Source organism: Scyliorhinus canicula, unplaced genomic scaffold (genome assembly GCF_902713615.1).
Source record: "Scyliorhinus canicula unplaced genomic scaffold, sScyCan1.1, whole genome shotgun sequence".
NCBI lineage: Eukaryota > Metazoa > Chordata > Chondrichthyes > Carcharhiniformes > Scyliorhinidae > Scyliorhinus > Scyliorhinus canicula.
The window spans coordinates 512,149-534,691 of NW_024055473.1; the positions used below are offsets into that span (position 1 = coordinate 512,149).

The 22,543-nt window shown below is 44.6% G+C and overlaps 1 non-coding gene and 1 pseudogene across 1 annotated transcript; one reads left to right on the top strand and one right to left on the bottom strand.

Moving 5' to 3' along the window:
• LOC119959848 overlaps positions 1-14,938 on the bottom strand; it is a 73,902-nt pseudogene extending 58,964 nt beyond the window's left edge.
• trnap-cgg lies at positions 211-300 on the top strand. The gene is given in 2 exon segments: positions 211-246; positions 265-300. It is a non-coding gene; the product is annotated as a tRNA-Pro (tRNA).
• Positions 14,939-22,543: the final 7,605 nt, after the last annotated feature.

The following is a 22,543-nucleotide window of genomic DNA, read 5'->3' on the forward strand; positions in this document are numbered from 1 at the left end:
CAATCTTGTTTCCACTTGTTCTTTGTGTCCGGGCGGTAGTTGATCAATCTGCCATCGATAGCTCCTCCAGACACATCTTTTGTTTCTTTGTTTCTTCCATTGCGCTAACAGAGAGCTGGCACTGCCACGGCGGCCGGAATGGCCTCATACTGTGGTGTCATTATTCTCTGATTCGATGCTAACCTAACTCTGATCTGTTTGCTTTCGTGGGGTTCGTTGGTCTAGGGGTATGATTCTCGCTTCGGGTGTCTCGGTGTTGAAATTTGCGAGAGGTCCCGGGTTCAAATCCCGGACGAGCCCTTTTCTGTTGGTCACGCAGCATGTTTACCTAATTTCCTTGCGGCTCAGACGGCGGGATTCATTCACATTGGGGTTGCTTTGAGAAGCTGAGCTCACTCTGCAGGGAATCAACGCGTTCCCGGGAAAATCGAAACATTTTCGATCAACTTGTCGATGAGTGGACATTCACTTATCTCTATTCACTAACTCTGGTGGATCAGGCAGCTCTCGGTCTGTTTAATTTTATTCTGCACACTTCACACGTATTTTTTTCTATCAACTTATTTTCATTCCTTCCATTGGTATGTTTTACCCTCACAATTGCCCCCCCCCCCCCAGCCTATACCATCCTACTTGATCAATCTGATCCCTGTTGCCAATTGTTCTCTGATACACTGCTTACCTTTGATCCCATTCTGACGTCTGAATGCGCCACTATCAGCACCTTTCTCAGCCTTAATTAGCCTCATTTACATTCCCTTTTTCATTCTGTCTGAGACATTTTCGTCATTTTCGCGTGTGAGGTGAATGTGATAATCACTACACTACAGCAATCAGCGGACGTGTGAAATGTGCAACCTGACTGTGTTGCTGCAGATTCTAATGGCCTGGTTGAGAGGCCAGGTCACTTATTACAAGACAACAGCTGTTCCTTTAAAAAAACAGTAAGATGTCTTACAACACCAGGTTAAAGTCCAACATGTTTGTTTCAGCACTAGCTTTCGCCTTCCTCAGGTGAATCTCAGGTGAATTTGAAAAACAGATGTCTCAACATAAAAAAAGAGATGTATAACTTATGTCCAAGTTAACATAAGTTATATTTTGCTTATGCTCGATCTTAAAATTGGACTTCTTGGTCCGGAGGTATGGTTCACGCTTGGTGCCCAACTGTCATCAGTTTCGACAGTTTAGTCTTTAGGAAATGCCCTTTCTTTTCCCAGTAACTGAAGCATTCATTCATCTGAATTTCCGCTTTAATACCAGAACATATTCAAAATCTGATTGATTTCTGTCGGACTCTAATCCAGGCACCATGTATTCCCCATGTTGGTGACTGGTGAATGGTGAGTCGATGTTCTAATGTTCACCGTGTGCAATCTTCACTCTCAGATATTGAATACAATTTGTGTTTAATTCCAGGAAGAAATGGTGAAGACTCAGTGGCCCAGGATCGATCTGAGTTAACGGGTTCTGGAAGGACAGAGCATTAACCTGGACTGTAGATATTCCACAGTTGTTTTTCTGGTACATTCAGTATCCCGGAAGACCTCCGAGGAATGTAATGAGAATCTATAGTTAGGGCAGTTCAGATAAATCTCCAGATGTCCCAGCCAGGTTTTCTGCTGCTTTACTCAAAGAAAACCAAACGGTACCTTTAAATATCGCCGTGGCTGATCTCTCCGACAGTGCCGGGTATTTCTGCGCCATGGAGCCCACACTGCTGCAGAGATATAACGGGTCCCGTACAAACACTCACACTGGGAGTTCCAGTCATTTCTCGGCAGAGGGCGCTCTCACATTGATAGACAGACACAACTACTCAGTCTGTGAGGGCCACAGTGTCATTACCAAACCATCAAAAACAAACACAACACTCACTGAGAACAAGCGATCAGAAACTGAATAATTATATTCGTTAGTTTATAACTTGCATTTCTACTAGAATGAATTTCACAACTTAATTTCCGGTTCGTTAACTCACATTTAGTCTTTTTATGATCTTTACATTGCTGTCTGAATTATTGTGTGAACGTTTCTCCATCTCCGTTTCGCTCTTCTAGATCCCTTTGATCAAAGCCGGGACACAAGGTCTATATGACGGAATTATTTTCATAGATTTCACAGATGTTACAGTGCAGAAGGAGGCCATTCGGCCGGTCGAGTCTGCACTGGCTCTTGGAAAGGGCACCCTGCAGCAGGTCCACACCTCCAACCTGTCCCCACAACCCAGTAACCCCAGCCAACACTAAGTAACCCCACCCAACACTAAGTTGGACACTAGGGGCAATTTAGCATGGCCAATCCACTTGCACATCTTTGGACTGTGGAGGAAACCGGAGCACCAGGAGTAAACCCAGGCAAACACGGGGAGAATGTGCAGACTCCGCACAGACAGTGGCCCAAGTCGGGAATTGAACCTGGGAGCCTGAAGCTGTGAAGCAATTGTGCTAACCATAATGATACCCTGCTGCTCCGTGTACGATCTTCACTCCCAGATATTAAATACGTTTTATGTTTTGTTCCAGGAACAAATGGTGAAGATTCAGTGCCCCAGGATCGATCTGCGATAACGGTTCTGGAAGGACAGAGCATTAACCTGGACTGTAGATACTCGACAGCTGTTTTTGATACTCTGTTCTGGTACAATCAGTATCCCGGAAGACCTCCGAGGAATTTTATTGGTTGACAGACAGTTTGTAGGAAATGAGCAAATTTCACAAAGCAGTGATTGCATAATTTATAACAAACCCCAAGAACAGAGACCCCCCCCCCCCCCCTAATGGTTATTCTCCTTTCCAGTGTCTATTTAATGTTTTCTGACACAACTGTGTTTCCGTCCTACAATAACCAGACCAGCAAACCCATTCCGACTCCCGTCTGGATCTATGCAGCGATTCTTCTTCGAAGGCACTGACTGTATCCCAGCTTGGATTGTTCCCATTCACTGACAGACAGTTCGCCACCTACAGGTGTTAAACCACCTTTGGAGACGCAAGAAAGTGAAGTAAGAAAAACCTGCGAAAGACAGTCGATTCTTAATGGTGCCGAATAGAAGTTGTTGCTTCGAATTCCAATTTTTACAGATCGGCAGCGGTCAGCCAGTGTCTGGATTGTTTGGGGCTGGTGCAGGTGGGCATTTCGGAAGGTAATTGTGGAACAAACACATTTCATCGCATTTGAAATCATGGTTTCAATCGGAATTGTAAATACATGATTATTTCCTGTTGAACATGTATTTCTGATCTGAGTGACGGAAATTCTGTTTCTCGGCTACTGTCCTCAGATGTTAAGACAGAAGTTGCTATTTTTAGTTTAACCTTTGATGCTGCCTTCTTGAACCGCTGCTGTCAGGGAGGGAGTTCCAGGATTTCACCTCTGCTGCGTTACTCATGTCAGCAGACGAGCAGTGAGGCTAAAATAACAAAACAGCAACAGCACCGCTCAGGCAGCTAAACTCTATCTATCTCTGGGTGGAGAAAGTGGCCCTGAAGAGTTGATCAGAAGCAGGACTCACAGACTGAGTATACCATGGACAAGAGTCCCACTCCCGTACATTGCACTGTGTCTTCGAGCACCAGTCTGTTGACGTTTCGACAGAAACTCGAGCAGATTCAGCCACATTGACCAGCGATGTCAGCCGCTCAAACCCACACCGGGAGGAAGCCACATTAACTTCGAATCAAGCTGTCAGCCACTTGTTTCCAACAACGGCAGTAAAAATACACTGCAGAATCCGATCCCACCGTCAGATCCGTCATCAAACCAGTCTCCAGGTTAACCCATCCTTTCTGTATCTGATCAGCTGTTAATTCTCTGAAACTCAGGGCTGGGTGTTCAGATCAGCTCCGGCAAATATGTTTCTGACCCTTCAACCAGTCCCACTGACGTCACTCAGTTTACAGACCTACGTCACTAAATATGCAGGGCAACTTCACACGTGTTCTCAGTCTGACCCACACATAGGCGGTGCTCTGCGCATGCGCATTCTCCTACCCACACTCCACCAATGCTGAAGCTCCTTCACAGCTTCACTTTGTGATCAGAGACCCAGTCCCAGAGACCTGGTTCGGGCGGGCACGGTGCAGTTGGTGTTGGACTCAGTTTGATATACAACAACACTGCCTTCTCAGCATTGTCTCTCGTCCTGAAAACTACGGAGAGCTACTTAACTCAGATCGATAGGATCCAACATGAAGCTGAGCTTCACTTCAGTGATTATCTCCCTGAATTTCTTACTCTTCTCTCCGTGTGAGTGTAATCACCGTATCTGGCAGGAATATGTCACACATCAGATATGTCATGTTGTAGTAACATTTAGCATGCTTTATTGTGTATTTTGTTATGCCATTTTGTATTTGATTTTGCTATAGTATATTCTCGTGGTCTGTGCGATATTAAATTTATCATGTTATTTTACAACTACATTTTTCTCAGATGCCGCTGGCAGTGACGAGGTATCACAGTCTCCTCAGTCAGTGGTTGTTACCGAGGGAAACATTGCATCCTTGGCCTGTTCCACCACATTAGCAGTAAACATCCTACAATGGTACAGACAATACCCGGACCAAACCGTGCAGCATCTGGCGAGCGGTACCAGCGATCAGGGGAGGATCACAGCTCGGTTCATTTTTTCAGAGAAACAAAGCGTTCTGAATATTAGTGACGTTCGACTGACAGACACCGCCACCTATCTCTGTGCAGTGGAGGCACAGTGAACTGAAAACCATTCAGCGCCGTACAAAAACCTGCCGTGGTGATTCAGAAAGTGTGTCGCCTGTGCAGTCATCAGAGAGCAGGCATTTTAGTAACACTCTTCCGTGGATACGTCCCAATGAGTGAGGCCTGTTCGTGATTTGAATTTCCTGTTCAATATCAGAAAAGAAGGTCCAGAATCCATTTAAATTCAGTTTATGTTCTGTAGAAGTCACAACCAGAGAGCACGGGTTCGATGGTGCTTTAAGATAATAATCATTGTGCCGTTCGGTGAGTTCATATTCAAAGGTCGTTGTCTATTTCTTGTGTTAAATCAAATTCCTTACTTAGACACATTTTACGTTTTGTTACAGGAATGTGTGATGCACAATGAGTCTCCCAGGATCCGGCCGAATTGAAGGCTCTGGAAAGACAGTCAGTAATGTTCAGCTGTAATCGCTCCACGTGCGAGAGCTTTCTCTGCCGATGTAGGCAGGTCAGTATTCTGTATAAGCTGCGAGATATTTACTGAGGAGGTTTCGGCGGCGATATTGAGCTACGTCGCAACATTTCTCAGATCGATTGATTTGAACAAGGGCCAATAAAATAATGCAACTGTTTGATAAACAAACCTGCTAATGTTTGTTGTCCGTGGGCCTGGGATGAAATTTTCCCGGTTGATCAAGGCGCTAAGAAGACTACACAAAGACTCGCAGAGGATTGTTGTGCGAGTTCTTGGTTATTATGTGAAGCTGCGCCTCAATGCATAGTAAGAGTCCTCCACACTCAGCGTGTTTATATTATGAGCAACAGCCAGATATTGCCCTCAGATTCCATCTTTTTACAGTCCTATTACTTCATTAATAATCCAGTTTGGAGACTGTGCCGGTCTCTGTCCATACCAGTGGATGCCCGTTATTACCCGGGTTGTATATCCTCAATATAACGTCACCAAGGCCCCTTCAAACACAGCTACTGTCACCGGAGACTGTCACTGGATCCGCAAATAGTCCGCCTGTAAATATAGAGGCTCAAAAGAGCAGAAGGATAAACAGGATGGAGGTAAACCTTCATTAACTGTATGAATTTGTGTAAATTCCCATCAATCTGTTAAACTGTATTGATGAGGAAAATCCATTACTTAATGTGCAAGAGCCCCGCCAGTAATATTAAAAACATGTCTGACTAAATCTCTCAGTGAATATGACTGGAATGATCCAGAGATTGAGAAGCAGAGAGGGAGCCCGGGCTCTGTTCAGCTCATTGTTCCACCCACACACTTGCAGGGAGTCAGGCCCATTGTGACATCACTGAGGAGACTGGTTTTGGTCTCATGTGACTTTCTAATTATCGTGGTTGGGCTTTGCGCCTTCTGCTGGTGGATTCTGTTCAATCCGGTTCAGAATGGGGGTTACTGAATGGACTTAAGGTTTATTGATTTCTATGTCAAAACGGAATCTAAATCTGGAATCTACTCATTAATTTCTTCTCTGGCGCTTCCTGCCTTAAGGAAGGTCCAATCCATTGCACTGTCACTGGGAGGCAAGCCGCAACCACCCCAGAGCTGGAACAGGAACCACACCGTTCTGGCATTTCAATTCCCTGAGCCAGACAACATGAAATTCGGCGGTGTGCTAAATAGCGAGGAGGAATGGTTTAGATTGCAGGATGATATAGACGGACGGGCCAGATAGGCAGAACGGTGTCAAATGGAATTTAACCCTGAAAAGGGTTGGATGATGCATTTTGGGAGGATGAACATTGCAAGAAAATGCACAATAAACGCCAGGAAGTCAAGAAGTATAGAAGCAAGGGGGACCATGGTGTTCAGGCCCATAAATCCCCGCAGGCAACAGGACAAGTAGATAAGGTGGCGAAGAAGATATGAGGGATACTTGCCTTTATTAGCCGAGGCATGGAATATAAGAGCAGGGAGGTTATTATGGGGATGTGTAAAACGCTGGTTAGCCCGCACCTGGAATATTTTGTGCACATCTGGTCGGCACACTATGGGAAAGATGTGATGCACCAGAGAGGGTGCAGAGGAGATTAATCAGGAAGGTTTCTGGGAAGGAGTTTCTCAGCTATGAAGAGAGGCTGGATAGGCTGGGATTATTGTCATTAATTGTCAAACGTTGTCAGGTAAGGCTGACCTGATCGAGGTTTACAAAATGATGCGGAAAATAGATAGGAAGAAACCGTTCCCACTAGTGGAGGGGTCAACAACTAGAGGGAATACATTCAGGTAAGAGGAGGAGATTTAGAGGGCATTTGAGCGTTGTGAGAACCTGGAACACTGTCTGTGAGGGTGGTCGAGGCGGGAACACTCACAACACTTAAGAAGCGTTTGGAAGAGCACTTGAAACGCCATTGCATACAAGGCTACGGGTCAAGTGCCAGAAAATTGGTTTAGACGAGATAGGTACTTGATGGTCGGGGCAAACGCGATGGGCCAAAGGCCCTCTTCTTCGCTGTAAAACTCAGCGACTAAGGAGCCTGAGGCAGGGAAACTGCCGATGGCGCCACAAGACCGCCTCTCCTTCGGTCAAGGAAAGTAAAGGGGAGACTGAACTTAGTTGCTGAAATGTAAAGATCGCACTGAGCTGTTTCCACGAGCAGATCCTTGGATAACAGAAGGATTGAGGAGAAATGAAGCCCAGGAAAATTCTGTTCATTATCTACACTGCGATTTGTTAAACTATAAAAGGCGGAGTCTAAATAAAGGCGGCAGAAGATTCAACAATAACTTTAAGAAGGAAATTTCACACAAATGTAAAGGCAATTACCGGGATATATAGAAAATGCAGTTTTTGAAAGAAGAATACGAAAACTCTTTCAAAGTGTCTCGGGAATTGAGATTGTTTGGACTCGAAGATTTTAGATTCTAGTCCGTTCATGTCCCTCTCGATCTATTTCTTCTCAGTGCCTTGCACAGTGAGCAGGTGCAGGGTGGTCACGGTGGAGGGAAGATTGAACAGTCGCTATTTCCGCTCCATCAGTTCCGAATGCAGCTGAGAGTCACCGCACACTTCACTCAATATTCAGACGGCGGTATCCCCGCCCACAGCTTCCGTTTGCTGCTCTCGCTCTGGCACCATAGTGTTACTGAAGACATTGCTGCTGCTGGTTCATTCCACTCAAGGGTCGGATCAGCAGTGCAGTGTGACGGGGATCTGTATTTCTGTCTCTGACAGAGGATTTCTCTCATTGTAGAATTACAAACTCTAGAAGGATCATGAGGAACCATCTCGCTTCGCTCCTCATCATTATCTCACTTCTCAGTAAGTATTTTCTTCCCAGTAAAACTCCATTCTCTTCCTGACTGCTGTAACCCAGATGTTGGTAAAATGACAGAGATTATTTTGCTGATGATTGTATTCCTTAATGTGATGCTGACTCTGATTGTCTTTATCGCTGTTACCTCTGTTAGAATGGAGCCACCAAGATACCGTGGAACAAAAGGAACCTGAAATAACGCTTGAAGAGGAAAGGAATGTCACATTAACCTGCACCTTGAAAACAAGCGATCCTAACCCCTATGTGTACTGGTACAGGCAGCAGCCCAGGAAAGCTCCAATGTACATGCTTCAATTTATTGGACTGACTGTGCAAAGGAACACCGACCTCGATATTCGGTTTTCCTCTACGGTTGATAAAAAGAACAAGACTACCGAGCTAATGATCAGTAACACAATGATCTCAGACAGCGCCGTGTATTTCTGTGCTATGAAGCCCACACTGCTACAGAGATACGGTGGACCCCATACAAAAACCCCACACTGGCAGTTCCAGCTACAGCTCAGCAGGACGAGCCCCCCCCCCCCCCCCCATATTGTTCACTTTCCATAGTGAGTGTATCAACAATTGTAACAGAACACAACTCCCAAAAACAGAAATAGTGAGACCCACCTGCACAGTTATACCAGTTTATGATTACAACTCGCATTCATAACAGATATCGTATTGATGAATCTATCTGCGATAACTTAACTCCTGCTTCGTGTTCGTATCCTGGTGTACAGACTCACTCACTCAGTAAACTATACAGACTCCCTCACTCAGTAAACTATACAGACTCCCTCACTCAGTAACCTATCAGGTCTCACTGAATGACAAATGCAGCAACTTAAATCACTTTCGAGGGTTTTCACACAATAACATCTCCCAAGGGGTGTCACAGGAACTATGAACATATTCGGTCATATGATCACAAGTTTGGTCAAAGAGTTTGGTTATAAGGATAATTTCAAAGGAACAATGACTGTCCTTCCTATGAGGCACATAGATGGGAAGAAACGTTTCATCTTAGTAGTTAACCAATGGGCGTAGATTAAAGATAAGTAGTTGGAGATTTCGAGGGGATTTGAGGAAGAAAGTTGTCATCCAGCCGGTGGTGGGAATCTGGAACTCACTGCATTCACCTCCGACTTTAACCACTCCACCAACGCTGTCCGTGCCTTCAGCTGCCTGGACACAAAGCTCTGAAATTTCCTCGCTAGACGTTTTCACCTTTCCACTTAGAGTCAAAGAGCAATACGCCTTTACAGCTCAAGAGGAGGCCCTCCGGCCCAGTGTGCATGCGCTGGCCATCAAGCACCGTTCTATCCTAATTCAATTAACCAGCAGTTGGCCCATAGCCTTGTATGCTCTGGCGTTTGAAGTGCTTATTGAAATGCTTCTTAAATGTTATGAGCCTTCCCGCCTCTACCACCCCTTTATGCAGTGAGTTCCAGATTCCCATCACCCTCTGGGTAAAATTGTTTCCTCAAATCTCCTCTAAATCCTTCCCCTTAACTTAAATCTCTGTCCCTGGTTATTGACCCATGTACTAAGTTCCTTCCTATCTACCCTATCTATGCCCCTCATCATTTTGTGACATAAATATCAACATTAAGGAAGACGGTTTCCAAACAGCTGCAATTTAGATTTCTGGGACGCATTTGTGGCTCTGTATGTATTTCGGTAAATCCTTAATCAACTCAACATCCGAATTCTCAGCTTTGACGAAGAGTCACTCAGACTCGAAACGTTGGCTCCCTTCTCCCTCCACAGATGCTGCCAGACCTGCTGAGATTGTCCAGGTTTTCAGATTCCAGCAATAATTTGCTTTTATTGACATCGATCGACAAGTCGATTTGTATTCAAGCCCAAACCCGGCATCATCTGCTCCCCATGCCACAGACTGATAGTGCCAGCCGTGTTGTGAGGTGAATCTCTGCTATTGTACATTTCATAACATAAGAACATAAGAACATAAGAACTAGGAGCAGGAGTAGGCCACCTGGCCCCTCGAGCCTGCTCCGCCATTAAATTAGATCATGGCTGATCTTTTGTGGACTCAGCTCCACTTTCCGGCCCGAACACTATAACCCTTAATCCCTTTATTCTTCAAAAAACTATCTATCTTTACCTTAAAAACATGTAATGAAGGAGCCTCAACTGCTTCACTGGGCAAGGAATTCCATAGATTCACAACCCTTTGGGTGAAGAAGTTCCTCCTAAATTCAGTCCTAAATCTACTTCCCCTTATTTTGAGGCTATGTCCCCTAGTTCTGCTGTCACCCGTCAGTGGAAACAACCTGCCCGCATCTATCCTATCTATTCCCTTCATAATTTTAAATGTTTCTATTAGATCCCCCCTCATCCTTCTAAATTCCAACGAGTACAGTCCCAGTCTACTCAACCTCTCCTCGTAATCCAACCCCTTCAGCTCTGGGATTAACCTAGTGAATCTCCTCTGCACACCCTCCAGCGCCAGTACGTCCTTTCTCAAGTAAGGAGACCAAAACTGAACACAATACTCCAGGTGTGGCCGCACTAACACCTTATACAATTGCAACATAACCTCCCTAGTCTTAAACTCCATCCCTCTAGCAATGAAGGACAAAATTCCATTTGCCTTCTTAATCGCCTGTTGCACTTGTAAACCAACCTTCTGTGACTCATGCACTAGCACACCCAAGTCTCTCTGAACAGCGGCATGCTTTAATATTTTATCGTTTAAATAATAATCCCGTTTGCTGTTATTCCTACCAAAATGGATAACCTCACATTTGTCAACATTGTATTCCATCTGCCAGACCCGAGCCCATTCACTTAACCTATCCAAATCCCTCTGCAGACTTCCAGTATCCTCTGCACTTTTCGCTTTACCACTCAACTTAGTACCATCTGCAAACTTGGACACATTGCCCTTGGTCCCCAACTCCAAATCATCTATGTAAATTGTGAACAATTGTGGACCCAACACGGATCCCTGAGGGACACCACTAGCTACTGATTGCCAACCAGAGAAACACCCATTTATCCCAACTCTTTGCTTTCTATTAATTAACCAATCCTCTATCCATGCTACTACTTTACCCTTAATGCCATGCATCTTTATCTTATGCAGCAACCTTTTGTGTGGCACCTTGTCAAAGGCTTTCTGGAAATCCAGATATACCACATCCATCGGCTCTCCGTTATCTACTGCACTGGTAATGTCCTCAAAACATTCCACTAAATTAGTTAGGCATGACCTGCCTTTTACGAACCCATGCTGCGTCTGCCCAATGGGACAGTTTCTATCCAGATGCCTCGCAATTTCTTCCTTGATGATAGATTCCAGCATCTTCCCTACTCCTGAAGTTAAGCTCACTGGCCTATAATTTCCTGCTTTCTGCCTACCTCCTTTTTTAAACAGTGGCGTCACGTTTGCTAATTTCCAATCCACCGGGACCACCCCAGCGTCTAGTGAATTTCGGTAAATTATCACTAGTGCGTCTGCAATTTCCCTAACCTTCTCTTTTAGCACTCTGGGATGCATTCCATCAGGGCCAGGAGACTTGTCTGCCTTTAGCCCCATTAGCTTGCCCATCACTCCCTCCTTAGTGATAACAATCCTCTCAAGGTCCTCACCTGTCATAGCCTCATTTCTATCAGTCGCTGGCATGTTATTTGTGTCTTCCACTGTGAAGACCGACCCAAAAAACCTGTTCAGTTCCTCAGCCATTTCCTCATCTCCCATTATTAAAACTCCCTTCTCATCCTCTAAAGGACCAATATTTACCTTAGCCACTCTTTTTTGTCTTATATATTTGTAAAAACTTTTACTGTCTGTTTTTATATTCTGAGCAAGTTTACTCTCATACTCTATCTTACTCTTCTTTATAGCTTTTTTAGTAGCTTTCTGTTGCCCCCTAAAGATTTCCCAGTCCTCTAATCTCCCAGTAATCTTTGCCACTTTATATGATTTTTCCTTCAGTTTGATACTCTCCCTTATTTCCTTAGATATCCACGGTCGATTTTCCCTCTTTCTTCCGTCCTTCCTTTTTGTTGGTATAAACCTTTGCTGAGCACTGTGAAAAATCGCTTGGAAGGTTCTCCACTGTTCCTCAACTGTTCCACCATAAAGTCTTAGCTCCCAGTCTACCTTAGCTAGTTCTTCTCTCATCCCCTTGTAATCTCCTTTGTTTAAACACAAAACACTAGTATTTGATTTTACTTTCTCACCCTCCATCTGTATTTTAAATTCCACCATATTGTGATCGCTCCTTCCGAGAGGATCCCTAACTATGAGATCATGAATCAATCCTGTCTCATTACACAGGACAAGATCTAGGACCGCTTGTTCCCTCGTAGGTTCCATTACATACTGTTCTAGGAAACTATCGCAGATACATTCTATAAACTCCTCCTCAAGGTTGCCTTGACCGACCTGGTTAAACCAATCGACATGTAGATTAAAATCCCCCATGATAACTGCCGTACCATTTCTACATGCGTCAGTTATTTCTTTGTTTATTGCCTGCCCCACCATATCGTTACTATTTGGTGGCCGATAGACTACTCCTATCAGTGACTTTTTCGCCTTACTATTCCTGATTTCCACCCAAATGGATTCAACCTTATCCTCCATAGCACCGATGTCATCCCTTACTATTGCCCGGATGTCATCCTTAAATAACAGCGCAACACCACCTCCCTTACCATCCACTCTGTCCTTCCGAATAGTTTGATACCCTCGGATATTTAACTCCCAGTCGTGACCATCCTTTAACCATGTTTCAGTAATGGCCACTAAATCATAGTCATTTACGATGATTTGTGCCATCAACTCATTTACTTTATTCCGAATACTCCGAGCATTCAGGTAAAGTACACTTATGTTGTTTTTTTACCTCTGTTTTGAATCTTAACATCTCCAGTTTTATTCCTTTTGTTATTCATGTGTTAAGTATCAGAGGAATTATTATTTTTGGTTCATCGCGAATCGCTCTTGAGGGGGCAGTTAAGAGTCAACCCCATATCATTACTCTCGGTGTCTGCATTGCTAATCCAATGACAATACCACTTTGCCAGCGCCTCCCCCTGATCCATTCTGCATTTCGTTACATACCGGGTGCCGAGGAGTCGGTGTCCCTGGGCTCAGCTGAGTTAAGGCTTCTGGAAGAACAGTCCGTACTTTTCGGCTATACTAACTCCACATGTGAGATCTTCCCTCTGCTGCGGGGTGGATATTCCGGGGTTAATGTCACTGTATATATCGCAGCACGAAAAGCCACAACAATCTCCAAACTGCTCCTTCGTTGATCGGCACAAGGGTGGAAGCATTAAAAAAAGCCTGGCAAATACACCTAACAGCGTTCGATCGGCGGGGATCAAATCCTTCGCGCAGAAGGAACCTTAGTGAAGCTGTACAGACTCGCTGTGGTTTCTGTACGGTGCTCGAGCTGCTATCTAACGCTGTGCCTCACTGCACAGTGATAGAGCGCCCCGTCCTCCACACTGAGGGCGCTGATATTGAGGGAACCTTTCTGTTTGGACTTGTCAGCAACCGCCTGATATCGTCCTGAAACTGTTTCTTTCTTCAATGCTAGAGTGTTAGCGATGATCCATCTCGGTTGTTGTGCCGGTTTCTGCTGATACCATTGCATGAAGTACATACTCTTGTCCGTATAGTCACAATTCAACAGCACCGAATCTCCTTCCGATGCGGTTATTATCACCGGTGTCTGAGTTACTGGATCTGCGCACAGTCCGCCTGTGAAGGTAGAGGAATTAAATATCAACTGATGCAAATTTGCCTGTATCTGAGAGAGTTTGTGAAACCTCCCAACTGCGCATCATATCGATATTTTCGAGCGCAATTATATTGCCATCGATCTGTTTTAATATGCTAATCTGCCTCGGTGGTTACTATCCAGGACTTACCCTGCCACAGCGCCGCCAGTATTATCAGAAACATGTCAGACTGAATCTCTTTCAGAGATTGTGAAGGAGAGGGAGCCCCGGGTCTGCTCAACTCATTGAGGGGGCAGAGGCGTTAGAGTGCAGGAGGGAGGGGGTGGGGCTATTATGACCTCACTGGTCCCCCAGCCAAACAGGCTTCAAAGAAAACATCACGTTGGTTTATGACGCCCGTGGTTGAATTCGGCGCCCTCTGCTGGCAAATTCTGTTAAATCGAATTTTCCTATTGAATGGGTTCAGGGTTTGCTGCAAAACATTCCAAGATTCGAATGTGACCCAAAAATCTAAATTTGAGCTGCTCAGATACTGTCTTTGTTACTGTTAATGTTTATGCCTGAAAACTATGCTAAATCTCCGGAAACCATCGGTGGAATCTTCTGTCTCAACCCAGGGTATGTCAAATATTCAAAGGACAAGACGACCGAGCTAACGATCAGGAACACAATGATTTCTGACAGCGCCGTGTATGTATGTGGGTGGCATTGTAGCACAGTGATTAGCACAATGGATTCACAGCTTCAGGCTCCCAGGTTCTATTCCCGGTTGGGTCACTGTCTGTGCGGAGTCTGCACGTTCTCTCCGTGTAGGCGTCGGTTTCTTCCGGGTGCTCTGGTTTCCCCAAGAATTCAAAGATGTGCACGTTAGGTGCATTAGCCACGCTAAATGCTCACAAATGTTGTGTGGGGATGAGGTGGAGGTGTGGGCTTGGGTGGAATGCTTTTTTCGGGGGCTATTGCCAACTCAATGGGCCGGGTGGCCTGCTTCTGCACTGTAGATCCTATGATTGTAGGGAGGGTCAGTTGTATCAGATCCCTTCTCGCTGGAGGGAAGTGTCTTCCCTCTATATTGTTCTCAGTGACTTGAGCAGTGAGCAGGTGCAGGATGGTCAACTGTCGCTATTTCCCCTCCCTCACTTGCGACAGCAGCTGATAACCGCCGCACATTTTGTATCAGCTTTGAATCTGCGGTGTCCCCAGTCACAGTTTCCGTTTGTTTCTCTCGCTCGAACACCATTGTGATATTCTAGACATTGCTGTCGCTGCTCGATTCCTGTCATTGGTTTGAGCAGCCGTGCAGTGGCTCCTGAATCTGTATTTCTGCTCTGACAGGTAATTTCCATTCACCTGAAGAAGGAGCCGTGCTCCGAAAGCTCGTGTTTGAAACAAACCTGTTGGACTTTAACCTGGTGTTGTAAAACTTCTTACTGAGGTAATTTCCTGACAGCATCTAATTCAGGAATTATCGAGGGAATCGCCTCTCAGATCTCCTCAACATCATCTCACTTCTCGGTATTTCCCTCATTGCAAACTCCCCATTCTCCCCTCACTGTGTAACCTGATATCACTGATAATTAAATAATAATAATAATAATGATGGGGGTGGCCGTTATGTTGGTCAATATGAGGCTGATGCTGAATTTTATATTTTCTTTTGGTTTCTGTCAGACTAGAGCCACCAGGACCCAGGGGAACAGCGGGGAGGCTGGAATAAGGGTCGAAGAGGACAGTGACGTCGCTCAACAGTTCAGTCAATACAATAGATCCTGACCGATACAGGCAGCAGCCTGCACCGTTCATGTTTCATCTGATGGGACGGAATCCGTGCAGCAGAAAGGTATAGATGATCTTACTATGCCTCGCATACAGATAAATACTTAAGTACATCTTGTTATCGACCGAAGTACAGCACAGCTGTCTGACCGCATGAAGAGGAAGGATCTACAATGGTGTAGACGACTCAATGTAGCAGCAGGATCGGGGTACTGACGATCAGAACAGACTCTGTTCATTTCAGCAGAGACGGCCAATCCTCTGACGACCAGAGGCACTCGGGTGAAAGGCAGCGTCAGTAATATTGGACCCCCCACCCCGTGACAGTGCAGCAAAAATCTGTACGGATGATACAAATACAAGGCTGTGGCGGTCCCGGGCCTTCATGACTTGTAGTTTTTAGCGCTCACCGTGAGCCGCGCCTCTCTGAAGCAAGTCCCGTATCTGAGTGACTCTCTAGCTAGCAGCAGGCAATAGATGTGTTTTCGATCGAAGAATCGATTTTCTAATGAAGCCCAAAGCAGACACCATGGTCCTACATGATAATAATACTCGTGTTGCTCTGTGATGTCTGTTGAATTTCTTATTCTGAATTTCCTGTGTTAAATACAACAGCAGAGTTTGACACATTCTCTGTTTTATTCCAGGGCAGGCTCAGTGGGATTGGGCTCATCTGAGTTAACGGTTCTGGAAGAGCAAACAATAATTTCCGGCTGTATTATTTCCACATCTGAGAGCTGTTATTACCGCTGCTGGTACCCGGGTATTCCACGTTTTAATTTACCATGTACATTGCGGCATGGAAATGAGTCGCGTGATTTCCAAATTGCTCATCTGTTCACCCGCAGAAGAGCAGAGACACCAATATAACTGTCTGATAAATAGAACTAACTGTGTTCGTGAATCCGGGATTAAACAATTCCCGCAGACAGGAGCAGCAAAGCAGATTTAGTGAAGCTGTGACTACTCGCCGAGGTTTTTGTACGGGGCACCAGCTGCTATCTAACGCTGTGCCTCACTGCACAGTAATAGACCGCCCCGTCATCCACACTGAGGCCGCTTATATTGAGATAACCGTTCTGTTTAGACTTGTCAGCAGCCGCCAGATATCGTCCTGAAACTTCATCTTCCTTCAGAGAAAATGCATTGGTAATTATCCAGATTGGTCGCTGTGCCGCTTTCTTATGATACCATTGCATGTACAGCATATTCGAGTCTGCATATTCACAATCCAGCCGCACCGAACCCCCTTCTGACACGGTGTCTGTCACCGGTGATTGAGTTACTGGATCTGCGCTTAGCCCGCCTGTAAAGGGAGAGAAATGAAATATCAATAGTTTAAACATAATTCACCTAAATTAGCGGCTGGTTTAGCGCAGGGCTAAATCGCTGGCTTTGAAAGCAGACCAAGACAGGCCAGCAGCACGGTTCAATTCCCGTACCAGCCTCCCTGAACAGGCGCTGGAATGTGGCTTCTCACAGTAACTTTATTTGAAGCCTACTTGCGACAATAAGCGATTTTCATTTATTTTCCTATATCTGTGAGTTTGCGGAAAATAAACCCTCATCACGTGGATATTTCTGATCGTTAATTCTATTCAATGTTATTGCAATCTATCACCCGCTAATCTGGCTTGATGAACATTATCCATTACTTACCGTCCAACAACGCCGCCAGTATTAACAGAAACATGTCTGACTGAGAGAATAGGAATGGGATGAGCCAGAGACTGAGGAGAGAGGGAACCCGGGCTCTGTTTAGCTCAATGTTCCACCACACACTGCAGGGGGCCATGCCCTTTGTGACATCACTCAGACCACGACGTCTATTGGTTTTGGCGATGCCGTCACGGAACTTCATCATCCCCATGTTTGAAGGTGGCGCCCTCTGGTGCTGGAGTAGTTTTGTTCCTGTTTAAATGCAGCCACTGAATGGATTGAGGGTGTATTGAAATACACAAGAAGACATTAATGTTTCCCAGAATTTTAAACTGGATCTGGTAGGGCATAGGTTTTACTACTGTTGATGTTTGTGTCAGAAAGGGACACTAAATTGATGAAATCTTTGCTCTCCCGTTTCTTTCCAAACCCTGTGCACGACAAATGAGAAGTAGTGATAGGACGTTGGAGAAAGTGTGGATGTTATATATTTAAAGATTAACAGGGACAGGCCCGTTTATGCCAAGACCAGAGAACCTTGGGTTCATTTGCTTGTAACAATAGAGGTAGACAGAAGATTCAAATCGTTTTGCTGTAATTGTTCCCATTAGTTGGTTTTGACAATGCCGTAACGGAACTTCATCATCCCCATGTTTGAAGGTGGCGCCCCCTGTTGCCGGAGTAGTTTCATTCCTGTGGAATGCAGCCACTGAATGCATCCAGGGCGTATTGAAATACAGAGGAAGACACGAATGTTTCCCAGAAATCTAAACTGGATCTGCTACGAAACAGTTTTTATTACTGTTGATGTTTATGTCAGAAAGGGCTATTAATCGATTAAATATGTGTTGGCCGTTACTTTACAAATCCTGCACAACAAATGAGAAGTAGTGTTAGGACGTTGGAGAAAGTGCGGATGTCATACATTTAAATGTTGCTAGGGACGAGGGCCGTTTATGCAAAAGACCCAGAGAACTTTCGCTTCATTTGCCTGTCACAAAGGAAGTAGAAGGAAGACTCATTAGTTTTGCTGAAAAGATATGCCTTTCCAATAGCGTAGAGCGTCTGTAATTCTTCCCATTAGCAGCAGTTCCAATAACAAATCATCCCGATTTGATAGAAAAATATGACAGAGAATGATGTATTTATTCATAATATTCCGATTTGCTAACATCTACAACACAACGAGAAAATGATGAAAGAAGATTCCGTAACAACTGCCAAAAGGTGACTGTCATAATCTGAAAAGGGAAAGCAATATGGAAAATGTGAGGTGGGCAAAACGATTGGGACAGCATTTTCCAATTGGCACGTGCACGGTAAGCCGAATGCTCATTCCGTTCCCTAATTTTCTATGCTTTTGGGCGATTCATGCCAGTCCCCCACTAATTGTTCTCACTCACTTGAGCAGTGAGCAGGTGCCGGAAGGTCACAGGATTGAACCGTCGCTATTTCCGCTCCGGCAATCCCGACTGCAGCTGATACCAGCCGCACAGCCTGACTTGTTTAGAATCTGCGGTGTCCCGGGGAGCAGCTTCCGTTTGCTGTTCCCATTTTCATTCTGAAACGATTGTGCTGTTGGGGACATTGCTGCACATGCCCCATTCGTGGCATCGGATAGGCCAGCAATGCTGATCGGTCTGGGAGTTTGTATTTCTGCTCCAGCTGATCAGTTCCTCCACTGAAGAGGGACTAATTCAGGATCCTCCTGGTTCCACTCCTCAACATGATCTGACTTCTCAGAAAATAATTCCCTCACTTTAAAACTCCATTCTTCTCTGACTGATCTCCCCCCCCCCCCCCCCCCCCCAAATATCACTGATTCTACTTGTTTGTCCAACAATCCCATTTTCCTCAAACCTGTGGGGCACTCCGTATTTCATTTCTACTTTTGTAATTTACCACAATTTCCTCTTCAGTTACCTCACTGCCTGCCTATTACCCCTCCTATTTAGACCGTAGACAGTTAGTATGGCCAGTGAGAAGCTCTTCTCCTCAGAAACTCCGGAATTAGCAACACAACAACATCGGCTTTTCTCATCACTCCTTCCGCGCAATAGACTAACCCCCAAAGGGGAATGTATATGCCCTGGTCTTAAAAACACGATGGCATTGATATTCCGCCTAAGAACCCTGAGATATTTGTTTTTAAGTATCTTTTGGTCCTCTCTATATTATATGAAACTAACCATATAAGAAATAACATCGAGCGCAGATTAGTTGACCCTTCGAACATTCAGTATGTTCACAGTTGATCAGATTGCGGCCGTATGTCCAATTTCCTGTCTACCCTTCAGAAACGGGAACTCGCTTGAAAATCAGAAGCTTGCAACCGCATTTTTTTTCAATGAGGAACAGTTGAAAATATCCACCTTGAAAAAGTGTTTATGACGGGAAGTGAGAAAGCACAGTCCCTGAATTCAGTTTCTCGCATCATCCTCAGGACTTTTTCGCCTGGTTTGGAACCATTTGCCAATGTCTCTGACATGCTGCTGGATCCAATTAACGAATTATCTGCATTCAGTCATGCCTTATTAGTAACTGTGTAATTTGTTATGAAATGTATATCGAAAGCTATCACTCGATTACAATAATGGTCTGTCTACCAATGTTTGCTTTGTGTGTGTGTGTGCGTGTGTGAATGTGTGTGTGTGTGTGTGTGTGCATGTGTGTTTCTGTTTGTGTGAGTGATTGTATGTGCCTGTTTAATTATGTGTGTGCTTGTGTGTGTGTGCTGTGTATGCGTGCGTGCATGTGTTCTTTATTGCTTTCCTTTTAGGCGTATGCGTCTGGAAGTGTTTATTTGTCCGTCTCCACGTCTGATTCCCGGCGTCTGCTGTTATGCTTATTTTACCAAACCTTGATGCAAGACAGTGCTACTAAATAATTTGGTAAAGATTTTTCACAGCAGACATTTTCAATCTATGTAAATTCCTTCAACTAATCAAGCCACTGTGAGCACATTTTTAAATTCTGATCGTGCACATAATGTTTCTCACGTTATTAAGTTTGGAATTATTAATGGGTCATATCAAAACCTGGAATTGCTTCACTTTCAATCTCGTCAAATATTGCAAGAGAGGAGATGAGCGAGGGGAAAACAGTGAGCAAGGTAGAAAGTGAGACGGGCAAAAACTGGATGGTGCAGGGAGAGAGAGAGAAGCACATGGAAGGGGGCAGTGAGAGAGAGAGAATATTTAAAGCAAAACTCGAAGCAGAAGGTCAAGAAAGAGAAAGACACCGAAATAGGTTTAGCCACACTGGGGAACGGTTACATATGGTTAACTAGAAGTGTGAGCCTCTGCTTGAGTGTTTGAATGAAAGCGTTTGCGTGTGCTTCTGGTGTGTGTGTAAGTGAACCGATAGGACAACCTCAAGCGGATCAGCACGGGAAGAGCTTTGTGTGTTCATGCAGTAATAGGCCAGCAGCATCACTGATTAGTTCCTTGGCAGTATTTGGTTTGAGAGGCTGACAGCGCTGCTCATATTACGGGTGAATCTGCCCGAGATTCTGTAGATTCTGTAGAACCCCCAAACCGACAGGAGTACTGAGCTACTGTCCAAGGTAGACGTACAGACAGAACGCAGTAATACATAATTGACGGCACAGGCAGTCAACTGCCGCCCCTTGAAGCTTAAACTGGCGAATTGAGTAGAGGACTCGAATTCTACCGATAAATATGGTTTGGCAAAACTTTCATTTACACACCCAGAATTTCCGGAGTGCAACTTCGCGCGCTGTGTATCTGGTGCTCTTGAGCCAGAATAAATAATGAAGCTGATGTTGCATATACCTTTTTCAGTTTTCCCTTCTACAACTGTCTTTAGATCTAAGGACAGCTACTGACAAACAGAGCCTCCATGACCTGGATCTAAAAGCATATTCAAACAAGGAATTATCAGAGCGGCGGGTGTTTAATATTCTGATTCATACTCTATTTTGGAAATTAGAGAAAATGCGGAAGGTGTTTAATCCACAATTACCTGTCAGAAATATTCCCACAATATCCTGATGCTAAATCACATTCTGCTCGCTATCCGCTCTGTCAAAGGAGGGTTGAGTATTTGAAGACACCGATCCTGATCTTCCATCAATAATCTGCTGATAGGTTTTAAATATCTACCACCTCACTGCCATCTTCTCGCAGTGCGGTTGTGAAACGGATGAATAGTGAAGTGACTGCGAGTGAACAGAAACATATCGGGCTCGGGCTCGGCTACAGTGCCGTGTCCTTTTCGGGAGCTGGTTCTGTTGGAGGAAATGGGTGAGAAGAAAATCTTCCTTTCGACACTTTAAGACAGAAATTCTGGGCTATGATTGCTGGTGGAAAATATTATAGATATAAAAAGACACTCCAAAAGGCCATGAATATCGAGGGAAATTGATGCATGGGGTGTGTTTTAACACTCGATGTTCCTAATTTGAAAATGTCAATCTTTTAATTAAAACAATCCGGACAACTAAAACACGCTGTTCATATAGAGTTTGTGCACGGTCGTGATCAAAAAGATCGGTATACTAACGGGGAGACGGGGAAAAAGCTGCACAATAAGTCAGACAGACACAGAAATAACATCAAAAGAAAAAAAACGAGGTGACACCAGAAATTTATTTGTGACTCTCATTTTTATTACAGCTGTGAGCTGAAAGCAACTACTTTAATTCCCTAATTGGCCCTTGCTTGGTTTTGTTGGGTCTTGCACGGAAATTATGAAAAGTCTCGTTGGCTTTCACTGTGGAGGTTGAATGTTTATCGGTGAGAGAACGCCCTCTGGTGGGCACCAACTGGAACACTCAGTGTGGGGTTATTGTACGGCATCTGCTGTATCTCTGTGCAGTGTGGGCTCCATGGCACAGAAATACACGGCGCAGTCGGAGAGAAAGGCCCCGGTGATAGTTAAAGGAACAGTTGTGTTTTCTTTATGCAAAACCGCCAAGAACCTGGCTGGTAAATTTGGAGAATTATGTACGTCCCTAGAGCTATATATTGTCATTAAATATTTTGGAGCTTTCCCGGGATACTGGATGTACCAGAACAGATTTCGAAGAGCAGCTGTCGAGTATCTACAATCCAGTGTTACGTTCTGTCCTTCCGGAACCTTTAATTCAGATCGATCCTGGAACACTGCTTCTTCGCCATTTGTTCCTGTAACAAGACAAACAATGTTTGAAACGTCTGGGAGTGAACATAACATATGGAACATGTGCGTGTGTGATATTGAATATTCTAGTAAATATTGACTCACTGGGCAGGGGGATGAGAATCATTATGAAGCAATGTGAGGAGAACATGGTGCCTGGTTTAAAGTTGGAAAGGAATAAAATCATGTTTGAAATACGTTGTAGTTCTAGTCTGATGTTAAAGAGCAATCTCCAATCAGCTGCAGATTTCACGCAATGTGATCCTGA